Source organism: Aquarana catesbeiana, linkage group LG09 (genome assembly GCF_042186555.1).
Source record: "Aquarana catesbeiana isolate 2022-GZ linkage group LG09, ASM4218655v1, whole genome shotgun sequence".
NCBI classification, from domain to species: domain Eukaryota; kingdom Metazoa; phylum Chordata; class Amphibia; order Anura; family Ranidae; genus Aquarana; species Aquarana catesbeiana.
Genome location: NC_133332.1, coordinates 114,665,458 through 114,686,555, shown reverse-complemented (window position 1 = coordinate 114,686,555; position 21,098 = coordinate 114,665,458). Strand labels below are relative to the sequence as shown.

At 52.9% G+C, this 21,098-nt stretch overlaps 1 protein-coding gene across 1 annotated transcript in view; it reads left to right on the top strand.

Moving 5' to 3' along the window:
- Positions 1-3,933: 3,933 nt before the first annotated feature.
- RAP2C (RAP2C, member of RAS oncogene family) overlaps positions 3,934-21,098 on the top strand; it is a 77,943-nt gene continuing 60,778 nt past the window's right edge. The window contains exon 1 of the mRNA XM_073599167.1: positions 3,934-4,036. The gene's annotated coding sequence lies outside the window, so the exon portion shown is untranslated. The remainder of the gene's footprint in view (positions 4,037-21,098) is intronic.

Here is a 21,098-nt window from a genome sequence, read left to right as displayed (position 1 = left end):
CCTGGCACACACTCCACAACCATATATACTCAGAGCTCACTAAGACTTGTAACCTACCTTCCCATCTATGGCTTTGTAATCTTCTATCTCTGATAGATGCACTTCTCCAGCTCTAGAGGGTACTACTACACTTGGTTAGTTCAATACACTACTCTTTTCTCATTACTCCTTATTTCAGTATCCTCTGTCCCATATGAGACTGATTTTTACAGTATCTATCTGTTCCACCATTGACTCCCGTTGAACAACTCCCTATAGTGTATTGTGTTGAGTAATCCATATATACTTATCTCCCTTTAGCCAGAGTGACCCCTTTTGGGACGTATCCACGGCCCTAATTACAGGGTTGAAGTTATAATGTTTCTCATGGCTTTTTATGACCCCGGGGACCTATGGTCTTTATAATGAGAATTCCTCCATTCAACTCTAGCTCATGCGTCACACAACACTCCAATCCTTAGTTGGTGAGTGTCAGCCTTACTACTGTCAGTGTGCACTGTTTCTACAATCTTTACAACCCTTAGTACCTGCATGGATGGTGAATTATTGGGTCTTCCCCTTCCCCCACAACCACCCCCTCCTCCCCCTTTCCTCCCCTCCTCCCTTTCCTCCCCTCCTTCTTTCCCCCCTTCTCCCCTCCCCCCCTTCTCCCCTCCCCCCTGTTCTTTCCCCACCATTCCCTTCCCCTTCCCCCACAACCACCCCCTCCCCCCCCTTTCCTCCCCTCCTCCCTTTCCTCCCCTCCTTCTTTCCCCCTTTCTCCCCTCCCCCCCTTCTCCCCTCCCCCCTGTTCTTTCCCCACCATTCCCTTCCCACCCCCTGCCTGCCTTTTTTCGGGTCCTTCCCCCTCCTTTCCTCCAATACCCCCCCTCCTCCTTCCCTCCCCCCCTCCCCTGCCCTCGCCTTCCTTCGCCTTCCTTCTTCCCTTCTTTTTCTCCTTCCTATCCTCTCCCCCCCCCCCCCCCTTCCCTCCTTACTCTCCTGTTCTCCCTCCTTCCCGGTCAGTCTGTTTCCCCTCCCATGTGTTTCCTCCCCCTCCCCAATTCCTCACCCTTTCCTGGTTTCCCTTCACCCTCCCTCCCCCCCAACGGCCCCCTCCAACGGCCCCCTCCCCCCATTTCCTCCCTCCTTTTCTGTTCCCCACCTTGGTCCCTTTACCCTCTCCTCATGTTCCCTTTTCCTTCTTTTCCCTCCCCTTCTTTCTCCCCCCCCCCCTCCTTTTCCCCATTCATGTCCACACCCCCCTTCTTGGTCTCCTTTTCCATCCCCCATTTCCTCCCCTCTCGCTCCCCTCTTTCCTACCTACTCCCCCACGGTTTTCCATATTTCCTTCCCTACACCACCACCCTGGGTTACCTCACGTGCACGGCACTGGCACACCTTCCCTCGATATCACAGTATGGTGATATTTATAATCATTTTATCCAATATTTATTCATCAGAGGCTGTCTGTCATCCCCTGTGTCCACCGCAGGGGGGTTTTATATGGGGTCCTACAGTCCCGCAGAAATCTCCTGAATGGGTGAGCTTGTCCTTATTTTTGTTTTTTGTATGGAATGTTTTGATCTTTTGTCAACAGTTTTGCTGCAATACTCCTATATGCATACATATCTATGTTTGTATTTGTTAAAACTACTTTATGTCATACTGTAGATATGATTCTCCTGAAGAAGCGGTGTTAACCGCGAAACCGGTCGAGAAATAAAGCTGTACACAAATTTGCCATCTAAAACTGTGTGGAATCCACTGGCTCAGACTATGTGGTATCTCCTTTTTTATGGTTATTTGTAGTATTGTTGTTTATATTCGCAATTGTATGCGATATTGCAATTTTATGAACATTTTTTCTATTAAAAGTGAATTTTTATAAAAATATTTTATAATTCTTTCTGTTCCATACCTACTATGATATACCAACACTGAGTACCGTAATAGTCCCCTCCCTTCTTTCCATTGGGAGTTGAGACACTGGCTGACAGTAGCAGCAACTGTAGCTACTACTCCACCCTCTTTCTTTCCTTGATCTTGATCTTTTGGGATGATGGTACTTGTACTCATTAAAACCCTTATGGTAATCTAGGCTTTTCTTTTTGTACTTTATAAAACGCAACAACCGCAATGCATGGTACTACTGTACAATGCGATCTGGTGCAGGCAAATGCTCTGCATTTGCAACCTGCGTTTGGGTTGCAAACTGACACCCGCTGCAGATCGCAAAGGGCAGTGCATTTTGACCTTGGTTCAGGAAACGCGCATGAAGTGTAGGTTTCCCATCCCACGTTTTGGTGTGACTTGGCCCTTAAGGGCTCATTCAGGGCATGGTCATACCGGATCACAGTGCGTTTTGTGCGTTCTCTGTACCACGTTCCAAATGCATTGCAGGAGTCAACAGATTGCTAATGACACCCCAAAAGCAATGTGTTTGCCTGCACTGGATCGTATGGTACCAGAGCACCATACATTCCGGGTTGCAATGTGTTTTTTTAAAGTACTGCATGCACTACTTTTGCTGCGATCCAGTGTGGTTTCAGCCCATTCAAATGCATGGGCTGAAATCGCATCGCACAGGAATGTGAAGAAGATTCCTGTGTGAACTGGAGCTCACACCATGTTCCAAATGCACTGGGTGTGCGATCTGATGCAGGTCTGATGACATCCTAAACACAGATTGCAAACAAAGTGCACTTGTCTGCACTGAATCGCATGGTACCACATCTCCATGCGATTTGGTGCAGTATGTTTTTGAAATGTAGCGCATGCACTACTTTTTGGACGAACCAGTGCAATTTCAGCACATTCAAATGAATAAGCTGAAAATCGCATAGCACTGAGTCGCACAGGAACATATCCTGCATTCTTGTGCGATTCAGGGGTGAACTGGTACTAAAAGCCAGCACCATACCTATGTGCACTGCACAAGGTTGCAGCGCAGCCTCATTCACTAGAATGGGTAACATTTAGCAGAGACACTGCCCAATATACACAACAGGGGTATCATTACTGTAGGTGTCACAAATGCTTTGCTTGTGCTCAATCCCCTCCAACAGTGATGGCGAACCTTGGCACCCCAGATGTTTTGGAACTACATTTCCCATGATGCTCAGCTACACTGCAAAGTGCATGAGCATCATGGGAAATGTAGTTCCAAAACATCTGGAGTGCAAAGGTTCGACATTCATGTCCTCCAACTACTGCATAGAGTTGGGGGGGAGGGGGTAAAACCGTGGCTCAACCACCTATTTTTACCACACACACCTCCTGCTGCAAGTGTGAACGAGCCCTAATTGTGCTGAACAGCAAAAATAAATCTAAAACTTTAAGTTGCCACCAGAACAGGAAAGGGGAAATCTTGCAATGGAGACGCGTGTTTCCGATGACAACTGTATGATATGGGATTTCCCTCACATTGGAAAGATGTCTTCTCATTTCCTTCTGCGTGTACAGGACAGGAAGTGAAGGGAAATCTCCTTCATGAGACAAAGATAGGAAAAAAAAAGAGACAATTTTTTAACCCTCTCTACCATATCTAGAGTAAAAAGTTTTGGTTTTAGATACCTGTTGACACACATTGATGATTGTCTGTAGTCACATGTGTATATTACAGCCACTTCTCAATGTCTTCACGCTAAATGATCATTTTACTAAATGAATCTTATAAAGATGGGTGGATCTGGGGGGAAAGTTGTGTGAATCCTTAGTGAAATCACTGCTCAGCAGCCCCACTACAATAACATGGACCATTCCTCTCCCTGCACAGGGTGTCACACCGCTATGGGGCTTCAGAGTCACCCTCAGCAACCAATCACAGCGCTCCACTGTCCCGCACACTGAGATTACAGGTTGTCATTGGTGATCTCTCCCCGTCCAGAGAACCCACCAACACCGCCCCATGGAGCCTCCCCCTCCCGGCTTCTACAGCCCGCCTCCGACTTCCCTGACCCGGGCGTGCTTGTCACTTCCGCCGAGCTTGCCTCTTCTACTTCCTTCCGGAGCTCCGGACTCGGCGGAGGATCCGGGACCCACCCTGAGAGGAGAGGTGAGATGTACGGAGCCCTGGGCCCGGCATAGACATGGGGTGCGCATGGCAGGAGACCGGCTCGTGCTGTCTGTACTGAGGGAGGGGGGAGCCCCCCTATCTGTACTGTCTGTATGGAGGGAGCCCCCCTATCTGTACTGTCTGTATGGAGGGAGCCCCCCTATCTGTACTGTCTGTATGGAGGGAGCCCCCCTATCTGTACTGTCTGTATGGAGGGAGCCCCCCTATCTGTACTGTCTGTATAGAGGGAGCCCCCCTATCTGTACTGTCTGTATAGAGGGAGCCCCCTATCTGTACTGTCTGTATGGAGGGAGCCCCCCTATCTGTACTGTCTGTATAGAGGGAGCCCCCCTATCTGTACTGTCTGTATAGAGGGAGCCCCCCTATCTGTACTGTCTGTATAGAGGGAGCCCCCTATCTGTACTGTCTGTATAGAGGGAGCCCCCCTATCTGTACTGTCTGTATAGAGGGAGCCCCCCTATCTGTACTGTCTGTATAGAGGGAGCCCCCTATCTGTACTGTCTGTATAGAGGGAGCCCCCCTATCTGTACTGTCTGTATAGAGGGAGCCCCCCTATCTGTACTGTCTGTATAGAGGGAGCCCCCCTATCTGTACTGTCTGTATAGAGGGAGCCCCCCTATCTGTACTGTCTGTATAGAGGGAGCCCCCCTATCTGTACTGTCTGTATAGAGGGAGCCCCCCTATCTGTACTGTCTGTATAGAGGGAGCCCCCTATCTGTACTGTCTGTATAGAGGGAGCCCCCCTATCTGTACTGTCTGTATAGAGGGGGGGGAGCCCCCTCTGCGTACTGTTTGTATAGGGGGAGGGGGGAGCCCCCTATCTGTATTGTCTGTATAGGGGGAGGGGGGAGCCCCCTAGCTGTACTGTCTGTATAGAGGGAGCCCCCCTATCTTTACTGTCTGTATAGAGGGGGGGGAGCCCCCTCTGCGTACTGTTTGTATAGGGGGAGGGGGGAGCCCCCTAGCTGTACTGTCTGTATAGAGGGAGGGGGGAGCCCCCCTATCTGTACTGTCTGTATAGAGGGAGGGGGGAGCCCCCCTATCTGTACTGTCTGTATAGAGGGAGCCCCCCTATCTGTACTGTCTGTATAGAGGGAGCCCCCCTATCTGTACTGTCTGTATAGAGGGAGACCCCCTATCTGTACTGTCTGTATAGAGGGAGACCCCCTATCTGTACTGTCTGTATAGAGGGAGACCCCCTATCTGTACTGTCTGTATAGAGGGAGACCCCCTATCTGTACTGTCTGTATAGAGGGAGACCCCCTATCTGTACTGTCTGTATAGAGGGAGACCCCCTATCTGTACTGTCTGTATAGAGGGAGACCCCCTATCTGTACTGTCTGTATAGAGGGAGACCCCCTATCTGTACTGTCTGTATAGAGGGAGACCCCCTATCTGTACTGTCTGTATAGAGGGAGACCCCCTATCTGTACTGTCTGTATAGAGGGAGACCCCCTATCTGTACTGTCTGTATAGAGGGAGACCCCCTATCTGTACTGTCTGTATAGAGGGAGACCCCCTATCTGTACTGTCTGTATAGAGGGAGACCCCCTATCTGTACTGTCTGTATGGAGGGAGCCCCCCTATCTGTACTGTCTGTATAGAGGGAGCCCCCCTATCTGTACTGTCTGTATAGAGGGAGCCCCCCTATCTGTACTGTCTGTATAGAGGGAGCCCCCCTATCTGTACTGTCTGTATAGAGGGAGCCCCCCTATCTGTACTGTCTGTATAGAGGGAGCCCCCCTATCTGTACTGTCTGTATAGAGGGAGCCCCCTATCTGTACTGTCTGTATAGAGGGAGCCCCCCTATCTGTACTGTCTGTATAGAGGGGGGGGAGCCCCCTCTGCGTACTGTTTGTATAGGGGGAGGGGGGAGCCCCCTATCTGTATTGTCTGTATAGGGGGAGGGGGGAGCCCCCTAGCTGTACTGTCTGTATAGAGGGAGCCCCCCTATCTTTACTGTCTGTATAGAGGGGGGGGGAGCCCCCTCTGCGTACTGTTTGTATAGGGGGAGGGGGGAGCCCCCTAGCTGTACTGTCTGTATAGAGGGAGGGGGGAGCCCCCCTATCTGTACTGTCTGTATAGAGGGAGGGGGGAGCCCCCCTATCTGTACTGTCTGTATAGAGGGAGACCCCCTATCTGTACTGTCTGTATAGAGGGAGACCCCCTATCTGTACTGTCTGTATAGAGGGAGACCCCCTATCTGTACTGTCTGTATAGAGGGAGACCCCCTATCTGTACTGTCTGTATAGAGGGAGACCCCCTATCTGTACTGTCTGTATAGAGGGAGACCCCCTATCTGTACTGTCTGTATAGAGGGAGACCCCCTATCTGTACTGTCTGTATAGAGGGAGACCCCCTATCTGTACTGTCTGTATAGAGGGAGACCCCCTATCTGTACTGTCTGTATAGAGGGAGACCCCCTATCTGTACTGTCTGTATAGAGGGAGACCCCCTATCTGTACTGTCTGTATAGAGGGAGACCCCCTATCTGTACTGTCTGTATAGAGGGAGCCCCCTATCTGTACTGTCTGTATAGAGGGAGCCCCCCTATCTGTACTGTCTGTATAGAGGGAGACCCCCTATCTGTACTGTCTGTATAGAGGGGGGGGAGCCCCCTCTGCGTACTGTTTGTATAGGGGGAGGGGGGAGCCCCCTATCTGTATTGTCTGTATAGGGGGAGGGGGGAGCCCCCTAGCTGTACTGTCTGTATAGAGGGAGCCCCCCTATCTTTACTGTCTGTATAGAGGGAGACCCCCTATCTGTACTGTCTGTATAGAGGGAGACCCCCTATCTGTACTGTCTGTATAGAGGGAGACCCCCTATCTGTACTGTCTGTATAGAGGGAGACCCCCTATCTGTACTGTCTGTATAGAGGGAGACCCCCTATCTGTACTGTCTGTATAGAGGGGGAGGGGAGCCCCCTCTGCGTACTGTTTATATAGGGGGAGGGGGGAGCCCCCTAGCTGTACTGTCTGTATAGGGGGAGCCCCCCTAGCTGTACTGTCTGTATAGAGGGAGCCCTCCTAGCTGTACTGTCTGTATAGAGGGAGACCCCCTATCTGTACTGTCTGTATAGAGGGAGCCCCCCTATCTGTACTGTCTGTATAGAGGGAGACCCCCTATCTGTACTGTCTGTATAGAGGGAGACCCCCTATCTGTACTGTCTGTATATAGGGGGAGGGGGGAGCCCCCTAGCTGTACTGTCTGTATAGGGGGAGCCCCCCTAGCTGTACTGTCTGTATAGAGGGAGCCCCCCTAGCTGTACTGTCTGTATAGAGGGAGCCCCCCTAGCTGTACTGTCTGTATAGAGGGAGCCCCCCTAGCTGTACTGTCTGTATAGAGGGAGCCCCCCTAGCTGTACTGTCTGTATAGAGGGAGCCCCCCTAGCTGTACTGTCTGTATAGAGGGAGCCCCCCTAGCTGTACTGTCTGTATAGAGGGAGCCCCCCTAGCTGTACTGTCTGTATAGAGGGGGGGGGGAGCCCCCTCTGCGTACTGTTTATATAGGGGGAGGGGGGAGCCCCCTAGCTGTACTGTCTGTATAGGGGGAGCCCCCTAGCTGTACTGTCTGTATAGGGGGAGCCCCCTAGCTGTACTGTCTGTATAGGGGGAGCCCCCCTAGCTGTACTGTCTGTATAGGGGGAGCCCCCCTAGCTGTACTGTCTGTATGGAGGGAGCCCCCCTATCTGTACTGTCTGTATGGAGGGAGCCCCCCTATCTGTACTGTCTGTATGGAGGGAGCCCCCCTATCTGTACTGTCTGTATGGAGGGAGCCCCCCTATCTGTACTGTCTGTATAGAGGGAGCCCCCCTATCTGTACTGTCTGTATAGAGGGAGCCCCCCTATCTGTACTGTCTGTATAGAGGGAGCCCCCCTAGCTGTACTGTCTGTATAGAGGGAGCCCCCCTAGCTGTACTGTCTGTATAGAGGGAGCCCCCCTAGCTGTACTGTCTGTATAGAGGGAGCCCCCCTAGCTGTACTGTCTGTATAGAGGGAGCCCCCCTATCTGTACTGTCTGTATAGAGGGAGCCCCCCTATCTGTACTGTCTGTATAGAGGGAGCCCCCCTATCTGTACTGTCTGTATAGAGGGAGCCCCCCTATCTGTACTGTCTGTATAGAGGGAGCCCCCCTATCTGTACTGTCTGTATAGAGGGAGCCCCCCTATCTGTACTGTCTGTATAGAGGGAGCCCCCCTATCTGTACTGTCTGTATAGAGGGGGGGGAGCCCCCTCTGCGTACTGTTTGTATAGGGGGAGGGGGGAGCCCCCTAGCTGTATTGTCTGTATAGGGGGAGGGGGGAGCCCCCTAGCTGTACTGTCTGTATAGGGGGAGCCCCCTAGCTGTACTGTCTGTATAGGGGGAGCCCCCTAGCTGTACTGTCTGTATAGGGGGAGCCCCCCTAGCTGTACTGTCTGTATAGAGGGAGCCCCCCTAGCTGTACTGTCTGTATAGAGGGAGCCCCCCTAGCTGTACTGTCTGTATAGAGGGAGCCCCCCTAGCTGTACTGTCTGTATAGAGGGAGCCCCCCTAGCTGTACTGTCTGTATAGAGGGAGCCCCCCTAGCTGTACTGTCTGTATAGAGGGAGCCCCCCTAGCTGTACTGTCTGTATAGAGGGAGCCCCCCTATCTGTACTGTCTGTATAGAGGGAGCCCCCCTAGCTGTACTGTCTGTATAGAGGGAGCCCCCCTATCTGTACTGTCTGTATAGAGGGAGCCCCCCTATCTGTACTGTCTGTATAGAGGGAGCCCCCCTATCTGTACTGTCTGTATAGAGGGGGGGGAGCCCCCTCTGCGTACTGTTTGTATAGGGGGAGGGGGGAGCCCCCTATCTGTATTGTCTGTATAGGGGGAGGGGGGAGCCCCCTAGCTGTACTGTCTGTATAGGGGGAGCCCCCTAGCTGTACTGTCTGTATAGGGGGAGCCCCCTAGCTGTACTGTCTGTATAGGGGGAGCCCCCCTAGCTGTACTGTCTGTATAGAGGGAGCCCCCCTAGCTGTACTGTCTGTATAGAGGGAGCCCCCCTAGCTGTACTGTCTGTATAGAGGGAGCCCCCCTAGCTGTACTGTCTGTATAGAGGGAGCCCCCCTAGCTGTACTGTCTGTATAGAGGGAGCCCCCCTAGCTGTACTGTCTGTATAGAGGGAGCCCCCCTAGCTGTACTGTCTGTATAGAGGGAGCCCCCCTATCTGTACTGTCTGTATAGAGGGAGCCCCCCTATCTGTACTGTCTGTATAGAGGGAGCCCCCCTATCTGTACTGTCTGTATAGAGGGAGCCCCCCTAGCTGTACTGTCTGTATAGAGGGAGCCCCCCTAGCTGTACTGTCTGTATAGAGGGAGCCCCCCTATCTGTACTGTCTGTATAGAGGGAGCCCCCCTATCTGTACTGTCTGTATAGAGGGAGCCCCCCTATCTGTACTGTCTGTATAGAGGGAGCCCCCCTATCTGTACTGTCTGTATAGAGGGAGCCCCCCTATCTGTACTGTCTGTATAGAGGGAGCCCCCCTATCTGTACTGTCTGTATAGAGGGAGCCCCCCTATCTGTACTGTCTGTATAGAGGGAGCCCCCCTATCTGTACTGTCTGTATAGAGGGGGGGGAGCCCCCTCTGCGTACTGTTTGTATAGGGGGAGGGGGGAGCCCCCTATCTGTATTGTCTGTATAGGGGGAGGGGGGAGCCCCCTAGCTGTACTGTCTGTATAGGGGGAGCCCCCTAGCTGTACTGTCTGTATAGGGGGAGCCCCCCTAGCTGTACTGTCTGTATAGAGGGAGCCCCCCTAGCTGTACTGTCTGTATAGAGGGAGCCCCCCTAGCTGTACTGTCTGTATAGAGGGAGCCCCCCTAGCTGTACTGTCTGTATAGAGGGAGCCCCCCTAGCTGTACTGTCTGTATAGAGGGAGCCCCCCTAGCTGTACTGTCTGTATAGAGGGAGCCCCCCTAGCTGTACTGTCTGTATAGAGGGAGCCCCCCTAGCTGTACTGTCTGTATAGAGGGAGCCCCCCTAGCTGTACTGTCTGTATAGAGGGAGCCCCCCTAGCTGTACTGTCTGTATAGAGGGAGCCCCCCTAGCTGTACTGTCTGTATAGAGGGAGCCCCCCTAGCTGTACTGTCTGTATAGAGGGAGCCCCCCTAGCTGTACTGTCTGTATAGAGGGAGCCCCCCTAGCTGTACTGTCTGTATAGAGGGAGCCCCCCTAGCTGTACTGTCTGTATAGAGGGAGCCCCCCTAGCTGTACTGTCTGTATAGAGGGTGCCCCCCTAGCTGTACTGTCTGTATAGAGGGGGGGGGGGAGCCCCCTCTGCGTACTGTTTATGTAGGGGGAGGGGGGAGCCCCCTAGCTGTACTGTCTGTATAGGGGGAGCCCCCCTAGCTGTACTGTCTGTATAGGGGGAGCCCCCCTAGCTGTACTGTCTGTATAGGGGGAGCCCCCCTAGCTGTACTGTCTGTATAGGGGGAGCCCCCCTAGCTGTACTGTCTGTATAGGGGGAGCCCCCCTAGCTGTACTGTCTGTATAGGGGGAGCCCCCCTAGCTGTACTGTCTGTATAGGGGGAGCCCCCCTAGCTGTACTGTCTGTATAGGGGGAGCCCCCCTAGCTGTACTGTCTGTATAGGGGGAGCCCCCCTAGCTGTACTGTCTGTATAGGGGGAGCCCCCCTAGCTGTACTGTCTGTATAGGGGGAGCCCCCCTAGCTGTACTGTCTGTATAGGGGGAGCCCCCCTAGCTGTACTGTCTGTATAGAGGGAGCCCCCCTAGCTGTACTGTCTGTATAGAGGGAGCCCCCCTAGCTGTACTGTCTGTATAGAGGGAGCCCCCCTAGCTGTACTGTCTGTATAGAGGGAGCCCCCCTAGCTGTACTGTCTGTATAGAGGGAGCCCCCCTAGCTGTACTGTCTGTATAGAGGGAGCCCCCCTAGCTGTACTGTCTGTATAGAGGGGGGGGAGCCCCCCTAGCTGTACTGTCTGTATAGAGGGGGGAGCCAGTAGAATTCTCTCCTGCGCTCAGGTGTCCAGTAACTACGTATGTGGTGCGACCAACTTTTTGAAATAATGCCTGATGTCTTGCAGCCCTCCTTAGAACAATGGGTATTCATATAATAAAGGGAAACAAAAAGGAGGGCGCGCGCACCGACCTAGTGCATTACCACTGATAAAACTTTATTGTAGCATTAAAACAGCAAGATATATACTCACAAAGGAGCAGATACGCTGTTCTGAAGGTCGACACACCAGGAACTAATGTCGAGAGGGTCAAACCAATGGAATGACTTTCGGGGGAGAACCCCTTTCTTCAGAGCCTTTCTTTATTCAGAGCCTAGGCGGGCAATGGCTAGTCTCTCGTAGTTGCCTCTACTTATGTGTGTCTGCAAGGCCCAATTGATAGCGACGCCCACTCCAATAGGAAACGCCCATTATTTTTTGATGTAATTTAATCTATCTGTTTATTATTTTCATAAATGTAATTTTTCCTCCTTTTTTTTTTTTTTTTTTTTTTTATTTATTTATTTTTATTGGCCTATAGTTTCTCTATATGGGTACATTTTATGACTCTTTATCATGATAATGTATATAAATTTCATTTATAGATCTTTTATTTTTCATTTTTTGCTAATTTATCTAATTTCATTACACAATAGTAATTTATTCACCTTGGATGGATGCTTCTGCGGACTGCATTGAGATTAATTATCTGATTTGTAATATTTTATCTTTATTCTTAACTTCAAAATGTATTTTTTTTATGTGTGCCTGTGAGCTGCCTTCTGCCCTGATTGATATGCCGCCTCCCCTGTATAATCAGTGCCTGGTATTAGATTGTACATAGACCAGTGGAGAGGTGCGCGCACAGGTAATGGTGCGTGCGCACCCTGTATTACTATCAATCCAGCTCTATTAAGGCGAACCCAATAGCAGCCGGAAGTAGTGGGTGGAACGCAAACACACCCGCGCTTCCGGGCCGCGCCCCCTACACTTAGCGTCCTATGACACGTGCGGAAAGGGGAAGTGACGCCGTGACTGGCCAGAAGTTGCGGGTGGAACGCAACGGCACCCGCACTTCCTGGTCTTTTGAGCAGCGTGCGTTCCACCCGCTGGTAACATCGCCTCCATGGCTCCTGGGAGCCTACGATGCCCCTCAACACCTCCCCATACCAGCCCACAGCAAAGGACCATTCTGTTGGCGACATGCAGGAGGTATGATATGTCTGTTCACCCTCCTTTTAGAGGGTGGTTATGCCAAACAGTTGCGCTTGGATATTTGTATCTTATGCAGATGGTACCATATGTATGGGTGTAGTACATTAGTACTAAACAATGATAATAGTATTGGTTCCCTGCTGTTGGATTAAAGGTCATATCTAGGAGGGATGGGGCCAGGGAGGGGATGGCCATATGGGTGGGTGTTTCCTATTGAAGTGGGCGTCGCTATCAATTGGCCCTTGCAGACCCAGACACACATAAGTAGAGGCAACTACGAGAGACTAGTCATTGCCCGCCTAGGCTCTGAAGAAAGGGGTGCTTCCCCAAAACGCGTCAGCAATCAGTCATTCCATTGGTTTGACCCTCTGGACATTAGGTCCTGGTGTGTCGACCTTCAGAACAGCGTATCTGCGCCTTTGTCAAAGCCTTTATGAATGCTCGTTTGTGAGTATATATCTTGCTTTTTGCACTAGGTCGGTGCGCCCTCCTTCTTCTTTTTGTTTCCCTTTAGAGGGGGGAGCCCCCTATCTGTACTGTCTGTATAGAGGGAGGGAGGAGCCCCCTATCTGTACTGTCTTTATAGAGGGAGGGGGGAGCCCCCTATCTGTACTGTCTGTATAGAGGGAGCCCCCTATCTGTACTGTCTGTATAGAGGGAGCCCCCTATCTGTACTGTCTGTATAGAGGGAGGGGGGAGCCCCCTATCTGTACTGTCTGTATAGAGGGAGGGGGGAGCCCCCTATCTGTACTGTCTGTATAGAGGGAGGGGGGAGCCCCCTATCTGTACTGTCTGTATAGAGGGAGCCCCCTATCTGTACTGTCTGTATAGAGGGAGCCCCCTATCTGTACTGTCTGTATAGAGGGAGCCCCCTATCTGTACTGTCTGTATAGAGGGAGCCCCCTATCTGTACTGTCTGTATAGAGGGAGCCCCCTATCTGTACTGTCTGTATAGAGGGAGCCCCCCTATCTGTACTGTCTGTATAGAGGGAGCCCCCCTATCTGTACTGTCTGTATAGAGGGAGGGGGGAGCCCCCTATCTGTACTGTCTGTATAGAGGGAGCCCCCTATCTGTACTGTCTGTATAGAGGGAGCCCCCTATCTGTACTGTCTGTATAGAGGGAGCCCCCTATCTGTACTGTCTGTATAGAGGGAGCCCCCTATCTGTACTGTCTGTATAGAGGGAGCCCCCTATCTGTACTGTCTGTATAGAGGGAGCCCCCTATCTGTACTGTCTGTATAGAGGGAGCCCCCCTATCTGTACTGTCTGTATAGAGGGAGCCCCCCTATCTGTACTGTCTGTATAGAGGGAGCCCCCCTATCTGTACTGTCTGTATAGAGGGAGCCCCCCTATCTGTACTGTCTGTATAGAGGGAGCCCCCCTATCTGTACTGTCTGTATAGAGGGAGCCCCCCTATCTGTACTGTCTGTATAGAGGGAGCCCCCCTATCTGTACTGTCTGTATAGAGGGAGCCCCCTATCTGTACTGTCTGTATAGAGGGAGCCCCCCTATCTGTACTGTCTGTATAGAGGGAGCCCCCCTATCTGTACTGTCTGTATAGAGGGAGCCCCCCTATCTGTACTGTCTGTATAGAGGGAGGGGGAGCCCCCTATCTGTACTGTCTGTATAGAGGGAGCCCCCTATCTGTACTGTCTGTATAGAGGGAGCCCCCTATCTGTACTGTCTGTATAGAGGGAGCCCCCTATCTGTACTGTCTGTATAGAGGGAGCCCCCTATCTGTACTGTCTGTATAGAGGGAGCCCCCTATCTGTACTGTCTGTATAGAGGGAGCCCCCCTATCTGTACTGTCTGTATAGAGGGAGCCCCCCTATCTGTACTGTCTGTATAGAGGGAGCCCCCTATCTGTACTGTCTGTATAGAGGGAGCCCCCCTATCTGTACTGTCTGTATAGAGGGAGCCCCCCTATCTGTACTGTCTGTATAGAGGGAGCCCCCCTATCTGTACTGTCTGTATAGAGGGAGCCCCCCTATCTGTACTGTCTGTATAGAGGGAGCCCCCCTATCTGTACTGTCTGTATAGAGGGAGCCCCCCTATCTGTACTGTCTGTATAGAGGGAGCCCCCCTATCTGTACTGTCTGTATAGAGGGAGCCCCCCTATCTGTACTGTCTGTATAGAGGGAGCCCCCCTATCTGTACTGTCTGTATAGAGGGAGCCCCCCTATCTGTACTGTCTGTATAGAGGGAGCCCCCCTATCTGTACTGTCTGTATAGAGGGAGCCCCCCTATCTGTACTGTCTGTATAGAGGGAGCCCCCCTATCTGTACTGTCTGTATAGAGGGAGCCCCCCTATCTGTACTGTCTGTATAGAGGGAGCCCCCCTATCTGTACTGTCTGTATAGAGGGAGCCCCCCTATCTGTACTGTCTGTATAGAGGGAGCCCCCCTATCTGTACTGTCTGTATAGAGGGAGCCCCCCTATCTGTACTGTCTGTATAGAGGGAGCCCCCCTATCTGTACTGTCTGTATAGAGGGAGCCCCCCTATCTGTACTGTCTGTATAGAGGGAGCCCCCCTATCTGTACTGTCTGTATAGAGGGAGCCCCCCTATCTGTACTGTCTGTATAGAGGGAGCCCCCCTATCTGTACTGTCTGTATAGAGGGAGCCCCCCTATCTGTACTGTCTGTATAGAGGGAGGGGGGAGCCCCCTATCTGTACTGTCTGTATAGAGGGAGCCCCCTATCTGTACTGTCTGTATGGAGGGAGCCCCCCTATCTGTACTGTCTGTATGGAGGGAGCCCCCCTATCTGTACTGTCTGTATGGAGGGAGCCCCCTATCTGTACTGTCTGTATAGAGGGAGCCCCCTATCTGTACTGTCTGTATAGAGGGAGCCCCCTATCTGTACTGTCTGTATAGAGGGAGCCCCCTATCTGTACTGTCTGTATAGAGGGAGCCCCCTATCTGTACTGTCTGTATAGAGGGAGCCCCCTATCTGTACTGTCTGTATAGAGGGAGCCCCCTATCTGTACTGTCTGTATAGAGGGAGCTCCCTATCTGTACTGTCTGTATAGAGGGAGCCCCCCTATCTGTACTGTCTGTATAGAGGGAGCCCCCCTATCTGTACTGTCTGTATAGAGGGAGCCCCCCTATCTGTACTGTCTGTATAGAGGGAGCCCCCCTATCTGTACTGTCTGTATAGAGGGAGCCCCCCTATCTGTACTGTCTGTATAGAGGGAGCCCCCCTATCTGTACTGTCTGTATAGAGGGAGCCCCCCTATCTGTACTGTCTGTATAGAGGGAGCCCCCCTATCTGTACTGTCTGTATAGAGGGAGCCCCCCTATCTGTACTGTCTGTATAGAGGGAGCCCCCCTATCTGTACTGTCTGTATAGAGGGAGCCCCCCTATCTGTACTGTCTGTATAGAGGGAGCCCCCCTATCTGTACTGTCTGTATAGAGGGAGCCCCCCTATCTGTACTGTCTGTATAGAGGGAGCCCCCCTATCTGTACTGTCTGTATAGAGGGAGCCCCCCTATCTGTACTGTCTGTATAGAGGGAGCCCCCCTATCTGTACTGTCTGTATAGAGGGAGCCCCCCTATCTGTACTGTCTGTATAGAGGGAGCCCCCCTATCTGTACTGTCTGTATAGAGGGAGCCCCCCTATCTGTACTGTCTGTATAGAGGGAGCCCCCCTATCTGTACTGTCTGTATAGAGGGAGCCCCCCTATCTGTACTGTCTGTATAGAGGGAGCCCCCCTATCTGTACTGTCTGTATAGAGGGAGCCCCCCTATCTGTACTGTCTGTATAGAGGGAGCCCCCCTATCTGTACTGTCTGTATAGAGGGAGCCCCCCTATCTGTACTGTCTGTATAGAGGGAGCCCCCCTATCTGTACTGTCTGTATAGAGGGAGCCCCCCTATCTGTACTGTCTGTATAGAGGGAGCCCCCCTATCTGTACTGTCTGTATAGAGGGAGCCCCCCTATCTGTACTGTCTGTATAGAGGGAGCCCCCCTATCTGTACTGTCTGTATAGAGGGAGCCCCCCTATCTGTACTGTCTGTATAGAGGGAGCCCCCCTATCTGTACTGTCTGTATAGAGGGAGCCCCCCTATCTGTACTGTCTGTATAGAGGGAGCCCCCCTATCTGTACTGTCTGTATAGAGGGAGCCCCCTAATCTGTACTGTCTGTATAGAGGGAGCCCCCTATCTGTACTGTCTGTATAGAGGGAGGGGGAGCCCCCCTATCTGTACTGTCTGTATAGAGGGAGCCCCCTATCTGTACTGTCTGTATAGAGGGGGGGGGCCCCCTATCTGTACTGTCTGTATAGAGGGGGGGGGCCCCCTATCTGTACTGTCTGTATAGAGGGGGGGGCCCCCTATCTGTACTGTCTGTATAGAGGGGGGGGGGCCCCTATCTGTACTGTCTGTATAGAGGGGGGGGGCCCCTATCTGTACTGTCTGTATAGAGGGGGGGGGGCCCCTATCTGTACTGTCTGTATAGAGGGGGGGGGCCCCCTATCTGTACTGTCTGTATAGAGGGGGGGGGCCCCCTATCTGTACTGTCTGTATAGAGGGGGGGGGCCCCCTATCTGTACTGTCTGTATAGAGGGGGGGGCCCCCCTATCTGTACTGTCTGTATAGAGGGGGGCCCCCCTATCTGTACTGTCTGTATAGAGGGGGGGCCCCCCTATCTGTACTGTCTGTATAGAGGGGGGGGCCCCCCTATCTGTACTGTCTGTATAGAGGGGGGCCCCCCTATCTGTACTGTCTGTATAGAGGGGGGCCCCCCCTATCTGTACTGTCTGTATAGAGGGGGGGGCCCCCCTATCTGTACTGTCTGTATAGAGGGGGGGGGCCCCCTATCTGTACTGTCTGTATAGAGGGGGGGGCCCCCCTATCTGTACTGTCTGTATAGAGGGGGGGGGCCCCCTATCTGTACTGTCTGTATAGAGGGGGGGGGCCCCCCCTATCTGTACTGTCTGTATAGAGGGGGGGGGGGCCCCCCCTATCTGTACTGTCTGTATAGAGGGGGGGGGGCCCCCCTATCTGTACTGTCTGTATAGAGGGGGGGGCCCCCCCTATCTGTACTGTCTGTATAGAGGGGGGGGGCCCCCCCTATCTGTACTGTCTGTATAGAGGGGGGGGCCCCCCCTATCTGTACTGTCTGTATAGAGGGGGGGGCCCCCCCCTATCTGTACTGTCTGTATAGAGGGGGGGGCCCCCCCTATCTGTACTGTCTGTATAGAGGGAGACCCCCTATCTGTACTGTCTGTATAGAGGGAGACCCCCTATCTGTACTGTCTGTATAGAGGGAGACCCCCTATCTGTACTGTCTGTATAGAGGGAGACCCCCTATCTGTACTGTCTGTATAGAGGGAGACCCCCTATCTGTACTGTCTGTATAGAGGGAGACCCCCTATCTGTACTGTCTGTATAGAGGGAGACCCCCTATCTGTACTGTCTGTATAGAGGGAGACCCCCTATCTGTACTGTCTGTATAGAGGGAGACCCCCTATCTGTACTGTCTGTATAGAGGGAGACCCCCTATCTGTACTGTCTGTATAGAGGGAGACCCCCTATCTGTACTGTCTGTATAGAGGGAGACCCCCTATCTGTACTGTCTGTATAGAGGGAGACCCCCTATCTGTACTGTCTGTATAGAGGGAGACCCCCTATCTGTACTGTCTGTATAGAGGGAGACCCCCTATCTGTACTGTCTGTATGGAGGGAGACCCCCTATCTGTACTGTCTGTATGGAGGGAGACCCCCTATCTGTACTGTCTGTATGGAGGGAGCCCCCCTATCTGTACTGTCTGTATAGAGGGAGCCCCCCTATCTGTACTGTCTGTATAGAGGGAGCCCCCCTATCTGTACTGTCTGTATAGAGGGAGCCCCCCTATCTGTACTGTCTGTATAGAGGGAGCCCCCCTATCTGTACTGTCTGTATAGAGGGAGCCCCCCTATCTGTACTGTCTGTATAGAGGGAGCCCCCCTATCTGTACTGTCTGTATAGAGGGGGGGGAGCCCCCTCTGCGTACTGTTTGTATAGGGGGAGGGGGGAGCCCCCTATCTGTATTGTCTGTATAGGGGGAGCCCCCTAGCTGTACTGTCTGTATAGAGGGAGCCCCCCTATCTTTACTGTCTGTATAGAGGGGGGGGGGAGCCCCCTCTGCGTACTGTTTGTATAGGGGGAGGGGGGAGCCCCCTAGCTGTACTGTCTGTATAGAGGGAGGGGGGAGCCCCCCTATCTGTACTGTCTGTATAGAGGGAGCCCCCCTATCTGTACTGTCTGTATAGAGGGAGACCCCCTATCTGTACTGTCTGTATAGAGGGAGACCCCCTATCTGTACTGTCTGTATAGAGGGAGACCCCCTATCTGTACTGTCTGTATAGAGGGAGACCCCCTATCTGTACTGTCTGTATAGAGGGAGACCCCCTATCTGTACTGTCTGTATAGAGGGAGACCCCCTATCTGTACTGTCTGTATAGAGGGAGACCCCCTATCTGTACTGTCTGTATAGAGGGAGACCCCCTATCTGTACTGTCTGTATAGAGGGAGACCCCCTATCTGTACTGTCTGTATAGAGGGAGACCCCCTATCTGTACTGTCTGTATAGAGGGAGACCCCCTATCTGTACTGTCTGTATAGAGGGAGACCCCCTATCTGTACTGTCTGTATAGAGGGAGACCCCCTATCTGTACTGTCTGTATAGAGGGAGACCCCCTATCTGTACTGTCTGTATAGAGGGAGACCCCCTATCTGTACTGTCTGTATAGAGGGAGACCCCCTATCTGTACTGTCTGTATAGAGGGAGACCCCCTATCTGTACTGTCTGTATAGAGGGAGACCCCCTATCTGTACTGTCTGTATAGAGGGGGAGGGGAGCCCCCTCTGCGTACTGTTTATATAGGGGGAGGGGGGAGCCCCCTAGCTGTACTGTCTGTATAGGGGGAGCCCTCCTAGCTGTACTGTCTGTATAGAGGGAGCCCCCCTAGCTGTACTGTCTGTATAGAGGGAGCCCCCCTAGCTGTACTGTCTGTATAGAGGGAGCCCCCCTAGCTGTACTGTCTGTATAGAGGGAGCCCCCCTATCTGTACTGTCTGTATAGAGGGAGACCCCCTATCTGTACTGTCTGTATAGAGGGAGACCCCCTATCTGTACTGTCTGTATATAGGGGGAGGGGGGAGCCCCCTAGCTGTACTGTCTGTATAGGGGGAGCCCCCTAGCTGTACTGTCTGTATAGGGGGAGCCCCCCTAGCTGTACTGTCTGTATAGAGGGAGCCCCCCTAGCTGTACTGTCTGTATAGAGGGAGCCCCCCTAGCTGTACTGTCTGTATAGAGGGAGCCCCCCTAGCTGTACTGTCTGTATAGAGGGAGCCCCCCTAGCTGTACTGTCTGTATAGAGGGAGCCCCCCTAGCTGTACTGTCTGTATAGAGGGAGCCCCCCTAGCTGTACTGTCTGTATAGAGGGAGCCCCCCTAGCTGTACTGTCTGTATAGAGGGGGGGGGGAGCCCCCTCTGCGTACTGTTTATATAGGGGGAGGGGGGAGCCCCCTCTGCGTACTGTTTATATAGGGGGAGGGGGGAGCCCCCTAGCTGTACTGTCTGTATAGGGGGAGCCCCCTAGCTGTACTGTCTGTATAGGGGGAGCCCCCTAGCTGTACTGTCTGTATAGGGGGAGCCCCCCTAGCTGTACTGTCTGTATAGGGGGAGCCCCCCTAGCTGTACTGTCTGTATGGAGGGAGCCCCCCTATCTGTACTGTCTGTATGGAGGGAGCCCCCCTATCTGTACTGTCTGTATAGAGGGAGCCCCCCTATCTGTACTGTCTGTATAGAGGGAGCCCCCCTATCTGTACTGTCTGTATAGAGGGAGCCCCCCTATCTGTACTGTCTGTATAGAGGGAGCCCCCCTATCTGTACTGTCTGTATAGAGGGAGCCCCCCTAGCTGTACTGTCTGTATAGAGGGAGCCCCCCTAGCTGTACTGTCTGTATAGAGGGAGCCCCCCTAGCTGTACTGTCTGTATAGAGGGAGCCCCCCTAGCTGTACTGTCTGTATAGAGGGAGCCCCCCTAGCTGTACTGTCTGTATAGAGGGAGCCCCCCTAGCTGTACTGTCTGTATAGAGGGGGGGGGAGCCCCCTCTGCGTACTGTTTATATAGGGGGAGGGGGGAGCCCCCTAGCTGTACTGTCTGTATAGGGGGAGCCCCCTAGCTGTACTGTCTGTATAGGGGGAGCCCCCTATCTGTACTGTCTGTATAGGGGGAGCCCCCCTAGCTGTACTGTCTGTATAGGGGGAGCCCCCCTAGCTGTACTGTCTGTATAGGGGGAGCCCCCCTAGCTGTACTGTCTGTATGGAGGGAGCCCCCCTATCTGTACTGTCTGTATGGAGGGAGCCCCCCTATCTGTACTGTCTGTATGGAGGGAGCCCCCCTATCTGTACTGTCTGTATAGAGGGAGCCCCCCTATCTGTACTGTCTGTATAGAGGGAGCCCCCCTATCTGTACTGTCTGTATAGAGGGAGCCCCCCTATCTGTACTGTCTGTATAGAGGGAGCCCCCCTATCTGTACTGTCTGTATAGAGGGAGCCCCCCTATCTGTACTGTCTGTATAGAGGGGGGGGAGCCCCCTCTGCGTACTGTTTGTATAGGGGGAGGGGGGAGCCCCCTATCTGTATTGTCTGTATAGGGGGAGGGGGGAGCCCCCTAGCTGTACTGTCTGTATAGGGGGAGCCCCCTAGCTGTACTGTCTGTATAGGGGGAGCCCCCTAGCTGTACTGTCTGTATAGGGGGAGCCCCCCTAGCTGTACTGTCTGTATAGAGGGAGCCCCCCTAGCTGTACTGTCTGTATAGAGGGAGCCCCCCTAGCTGTACTGTCTGTATAGAGGGAGCCCC